General features: G+C 40.3%; 1 long non-coding RNA gene across 1 annotated transcript; it reads left to right on the forward strand.

The window, feature by feature from the left end:
• The first annotated feature begins 2,150 nt into the window (after positions 1–2,150).
• Positions 2,151–5,944, forward strand: LOC309335577. The gene is made up of 2 exons (XR_014153586.1): positions 2,151–3,035; positions 3,094–5,944. It is a non-coding gene; the product is annotated as an uncharacterized lncRNA (long non-coding RNA).
• The last annotated feature ends 883 nt before the right edge of the window (positions 5,945–6,827 follow it).

The following is a 6,827-nucleotide window of genomic DNA, read 5'->3' on the forward strand; positions in this document are numbered from 1 at the left end:
CAAAAGCACACCAGTGCAAGTAGATAAATAGGTACCGCTGTGGCGGGAAGGTAAATGGCATTTCCGTGTGCTCTGGCTTCCTTCATAGTGTTATGTTGCGCCAGAAGTGGTTTAGTCATGCTGGTTACATGACCTGGAAAGCTGTCTGTGGACAAACACCGGCTCCCTCAGCCTGAAAGCGAGATGAGTGCCACAACCCCCATAATCACCTTTGACTGGACTTAACTGTCCAGGGGTCCTTTACCTTTTTTAACCTTTACCTTTAAAGCAGCATCATACCACTGTTTGTTCAGTTAGGTGTATTAAGTGACACCTAAAAAATTTATAGTGCGGGTGAAAAAAAGGAGGTTTTGGAAAACCCATGCTTCATGTAAAATACTATACAAAACACTTGTGGTATTTTCCAGTTTCTTGTGAAATGGCCTATAAGTTTTTACTGAGGGAAATCTCTGCTGGGAATAGCCATGAAAGTTGGACCTTCCTCCTTTGCCATAGTCTCAAAACAGACTGGGTCTCCCATTGCTGCTATGGGAAAGAAATGATGGGGATATATTCATGCATTTCCACCCATAGTATCTCGTTTGAAGATAAGATATGCTTAGGTATTTAAGGGCAAAGCAGCTCACTGCTCCATCTCTAATGCATACTCAAAATCTGGGCTTCAATCTGGGTTGCGAGATGGTAGAAGCACAGCCATGGGTGACTAGTTGACCTAGCATTTTCACTAAAAAGGCATGCCACATAGGACTTATTGATCCAAAAGTACCTAAATGTTTCATCATTCAAGGCAGCTGAAAGCAGGTATTATAAAATATGTAAAATAAAGAAAAACATTAGTACATTTACATAAATTACATAAATAACACAAATAAATTGCAAAAAAAATAAAGGAAACGGAAACCTGCTAACAGAATAATGTGCAACTTTTTTTTCTATTTGGATCAAGCACGAAACTTACAGCTGTAATAATAATAATAATAATTTGAATTTATTTAAAACATACCTGATCTTCAAAACGATCCTTGTGAATGTTTGGGCCTTGGTTAGAACAGGTTAGTGAACCCAAACGAAAATGCCTTATGATCATTGCAAAAAGCATTGTGGTTCAGGTTTTAATCAATTTATATAGGTTTAACAACATTACATTTACATGTGCTTGATTTCTGAATCATGCTCATGAATAATAAGAACATTGCTGACATCGATAAGCATTTTTTACTGCCTTCCCTACCCTACATACTCAATTACTTCATGTACCTCGTTTCAATAATCCTAATAATTATCTTGTAAGTCGTCTTCTTATATTGCAAGGGCTGAAGCTGTAACTTGCTGACTTGCCTGAGGACATTGAGATGGTTGGTGATTGAGCTGAAATTTAAAGCTTCCCATAGATCATACTATAGCCAGGTGCAGATGATAATCTAGAAAGAACGAACAGGTACCCATAAATCTGGCAATGGGTCTCCATCATCTCATCTACTTTGGCAGTCAGGTGAGACATGAGTGGAGGAAATCTCTTGGCATGGCCCATGCTTTCAACCTGGTTGCTACTCCAAATTCACACTTAGTGAAGGAGGCTATAATTCATCAGGCTGCAGCAGAGGGAGTGGTGAGAATCAAGGCCATTCTGTAGAGATCAGCTCCATTCCTGTACCTGCTTTTATTCCAGTTGCTCATTATACTACTATGTATCTAAGCCCATGTTTGCTTGTTTCCACTTACCTCCTCTTCCCTCCTTCCTTTTGTGCCATGTCTATTAGACTGTGGCACTGTGATCCAAACCCCGGCTGGGAAGCAGCGGTTAACAGAGCAGTGGGAATCCCACCACATCCGCAGACCTGCCACTCATGCCGGGGAGGACAGAAAGTGGGGGCCAGCTAATGGTTGCACCAGGAAGGAGCTGGCACAGCAACCAACTGGGCCCCAGGGCTGTCAAGTGAGACTGGCCTGGGATCTAGTGGATCCAGGGTCATGCAACCCCTCCCTATCCGACATTTTGTGGGCTGCTCCTGGCAGTGAACCTCCCATGGGCACTTCTACCTGCTCACCTGTTCAGAGGACCGAATGGAGAGTCCATACCAGTGGAGTGACGCCGGCAACATTGCACAGGTAGAGATTGGTGCAGGTCTTTGCACAGGTAACATTGCACAGGTAGAGATTGGTGCAATCAAACATCCCCTCTCCCCATCAGCCTTTTTTGGATGGTATCCCAAGCCTCTGAGCATGGACTGTCTTGTTCTGATTGATCTTATGCAAGGGAGCCCATGCATCCTATTTTACAAAGGAAATTCCTGGCTTTGAAGGGCTGCCTGGCCCAAGTCCACTTTAAATATTAATAATCCTAAGAAGGAAGAGCTGTAAACTCTTGGAGTCCATCATGTGATATGTTGGGACAAAGGGCTTGATGTGAATAGTGACCAGAGGACAACATTGAGCAGGCAAATTAATAATAATAATAATAATAATAATAATAATAATAATAATAATAATTTATACCCCACCCATCTGGCTGGGTTTCCCCAGCCAGTCTGGGCAGCTCCCAACAGAATATTAAAAACACGATAAAACATCAAACATTAAACACTTCCCTAAACAGGGCTGCCTTCAGATGTCTTCTAAAAGTCAGATAGTTGTTTATTTCCTTGACATCTGAAGGGAGGGCGTTCCACAGGGCAGACACCACTACAGAGAAGGCCCTCTGTCTGGGCCCTGTAACCTCACTTCTCGCAGTGAGGGAACCACCAGAAGACCATCGGAGCTGGACCTCAGGCTGAACGATGGGGGTGGAGACGCTCCTTCAGGTATACTGAAGGGATCATGGATAATGACAGTCCCCACCACCTAAAGTCTGGCGACCACATTATGCACATAACGCTTCCAAAAATTAAAGGACACTTCTATGTCGTGCGCATTCCAGTCCTACCTTGAGGTGGCAAAGGAATGAACGGTTGTTGCTGACAAGAAGAGTGGCAGACTTCGTGCTGGTATACATGCATGCCACAAATTCACACACAAATCATGCACTTATTAGTACAGTTCAGACAAAATGCCAAAACATCATTTTGAGCTATGAGAGGGGGAAAACCTAGAAAGAGCCTTGTGCTTTGGTGTCTCTTTTTCCTCCCCTACACACTTAGAGGAATAATTTATTTTGTGGCTTTGTACAAACCATGGTGTGCTATTGCACTTGACCCAGGAAATGATGGGTGGTCTGGAACTAAGTTTCACATTGGAATTAATCAACATGATCCAGTTAGGTCCATTCATTTCAATAAATATCCTCTGAGGAAAAGAATTAGTTGAACATTGCCTGATAGTTTGTGATTCCCATACAAACCAGTTTGGATTTGACAGCAAACCAGAAAGTAACTAATTAAGCCAAGCACATGGATGGAGAAGGGGGAGAGGGAGAGAAAGGGAGTGGAGGCTCTCTCTGGGCCAGTTTTCCTAGTGTCAAAATATTGTGTGGTATTACATATGAACTGAGCCATTTTCCCCTCAGATGGAATATATTAAAGAGGGTAGATAATCAGGAAAGTGTTGGGCTTTCAAATGTACCTTTCAACCTTGACGGTCTTGGCTAGCTTTTCCTATTAACAAATGGAAGTGGTTTGGAAACAAGGCCAAAACGACGGCTTGTATAATGAAGTTCCTGTGATTCTGATTCCATTGATATCAGAGTAAACTACTATGTCGGAAGAAATAGAAACCATTATCTCACCTCCCCCTTTTCTTCTTTTTACAGTGTGCAATCCTCTTTATCTGTCTACTCGGAAGTAAGCCCCTACTGATCTAAATGGAGCTCACTCCCTAGTAAGAGCACATCAGAGTGCAGGCTAAGTTTATGGTCTGCTTCATATTAAATATTTGTCCCTGTTAGTGCCAAATGAGTTTTTAAACAGAGTGAATTCTCTAGCTAAAATAATAATAAAAAGCCAAGCCTGTGTGAAAACGAGACCACAAATTAACAGGCATAAACAATTCCACCCTAGAAGAAAAGATTCATTAACTGTTCTTTCCTTATTGGAGAATAACACATTTTGGGCAAATCCTCTGAGACTCTGAGGACACTTATAAATACAAGCAGCATTTGGAAACATTTCATTGCAGAGAAAATTCCAGACTTCCATTTTTCTTCTTGAGGGAGTTCATGTGTTGGTTTGTTTGCTGTGTTCGTGTGTGCCTTTTATACACAAAAAAATTAAGTTCCAGCAAAGAGAAAGTGCATTTATGCAAAAGCAATTTATCAACCACTCCTGTTCTCCGAATTCACTGAGGTAATTTAGATACTTTAATGGCGAGGTAGTTTAGGATGGTATGCAAATAAGTGCTTTCTCCACAATATTGCCTCCTAATCGTCTCTGTCAACCCCTACCAACTTCCAAATCAGTTCAAAATGTTTCCCCTCAATTAATCTTTCCTGTGAAATTATTCTCCACCCGCAAATACATAATTTAAACACAATACCAATTTCCTTTTGTGCTATATGTTCATACGTTGGAAATCTGTTATGAACAGCTTTGTTATACTAGGCACAGCAAGAGGACACAATGTGGTGGTGCTGAGCACTAATCTGATTTTCATAGCGTTCAGCGTGTACCAATAAAAATAAGGCCCTTTGCATCTGTTATTTGACTTTAAAAAAAGAGAGGGAGCAAAAAACCCACCCGTGGCCTTGACCTTAGTGATGTCAGGCATATACGACAGCTCTTCTATAATTTACAATTGACATCATGGATTAAATTTGTTGTTTCAGCTAATGCAACAGAGCAAGTTGAGGTAGATTGTGAAACAAAGCCAGCCACTGAAATACGAGGCTTGTCAAGTATAAATTTACAAAAGATATTCAGACGGAGCACACAAGACACAAATAAATGGCTGGAGAAGCTGTTTTTGACAGACTGCAAGGGGCTAGAGACTTAAACTTGAACATTGTAAATCCAAGTGTCACAAAGTGCTGCAGCAGAGTGAAAGACATGTCTATTCTTCAGGAATATAAATGGTGATACGAAAGCAAACTTCCAAGATGCTGTGCATTTTGGAAAAGTATATCACCTCTGCCTAGCGAGTCTTCCTTGTCTTCCTTACCCCCAGCTTTGAAATATAAAGATCAACGAGTTAAATATTCAAGAGGATAGGAGGCTTTGGGTGCACTGATTTATCCAGAATGCCAAAAAAATATTGTTTTTGGTTAATCTATTTAGCAGCAAACTGAATTATGCTGTTTGCCATTTTACACAGCTTGAAATAAAGCAGAACATTCCCAGGAGGCAGAGGGCTCCATTGGATCAAAGAACCTTCTGTCCATGGAAAAACACCACTGGACAAGAGCTACAAACTACAAACGGTGGATTCTCACACTCACATGATACAGTTGGAATGATTGCATTATATTATAAACCTCTGGAGTTTCGTTGTGTACTGCCATGTCCCCTGCCCCTGTTAAATCCTTTCTGATTCTTGCTAAAAGAAAAGATCACCTACGATAAACCAGTCGCCATAAGAAGGAGTTACAAACCATTGAATACCCATAGTCTGTGATTCACCCTGAGACCTCTGGTTATAGGGTGGTATATAAATTCTAATAATAATAATAATAATAATAATAATAATAATAATAATAATAATAATAATGGTCTCCAAAAGGTGTTCACTGCATCTCAGGCAAGAGATGCCAAAAAAAACCCCTGTGATTAGAAGTCACAATGGATTTTTTTGGAAGTCTTTTAAAAATACAACAAATTGAGCTCAGTTGTATAATAACATTCTAATTGTGTTCTGTTGCTTTATCTGTTTAGTGGTGTTTTTTAAAGTTCACATTTGGAAACAGCTTTTTCTTGCTGTTTTACCTGCTCAGTTGTGTTCATGCAGGTTTGTATCTTATACAGTACGCAAATTGCAAAGGCGTATGCTTAAGCCTAATAAACAGCACCCGATTCTGAAACTTTTCGTGTTCTTCATTTGGAAATATTAGAATATAAAATACCCATGTAAAATGATCTTTTCCAGTCCTCAAGCTTCTTCTGTCTCTGTGATTGTAGCGTGTGTTTTATATATATATATATATATGCAGGGAAAGAGAACAGGCGCTCTGTTTGTCACATGATCCAGCATAGCTCCCCTTCTATAGGATTTACTGCCATTTCAAGGATGATGTAGTACCCGGCTGCCTATTGACAGGATGCAATAAAGCATGACATCCAGGAATTCTGGAGGTGCAGGCAAGCTTGCGTGTGTTTGCTGTATCCTGTGGAAATTTTTTACCATATTTTCTGTTTATCCCAGATGCGAAAATCACAAAGAGGATAGCTGTGACTGTAAACACAGGAAAAGGACACTAGCCAAATGTGTAGAACTCCAATTCCTTCATTTCCAATGTAAACCAGCCAAAATAAAAAAATAAAAAAGCACTCTTCCTCCCTGCCTCCCTGCCTTTCTTTATAGAGACAGGGCTGAGCTTTGGGGAATAAATTTGACCTGAGGAAATGAAAACACTCTGGCTGTATAACCCAAATAAGATGTCAACAAGAGATTTAAGGGAAACTGTGTTGTCACAGGACCATCAATGAAGTTAAATACAGGCAGGTTTTTTTTATTATTATTTTGAGTGAGGCATTCTGAATATAACTGAAAGGCTAGCTGAATATTTCATGATTTGAAAACCTGAGATAGGAGGTGTTCTGCTCAGATTCTTTCAGGTGACGGTGTGGGGCTTCATTTTTTATATAAGTATACAAAAAGCCTCGCGGCGCTATAGAAATAATAATAGTGAAAATAATAATGTAGAGAAATAAGTGCACAGGGAGAAAATGAAAGGCAGCAATTGT

Source organism: Podarcis erhardii (genome assembly GCF_964252035.2).
Source record: "Podarcis erhardii genome assembly, chromosome: 1".
Classification (NCBI taxonomy): Eukaryota; Metazoa; Chordata; class Lepidosauria; order Squamata; family Lacertidae; genus Podarcis; species Podarcis erhardii.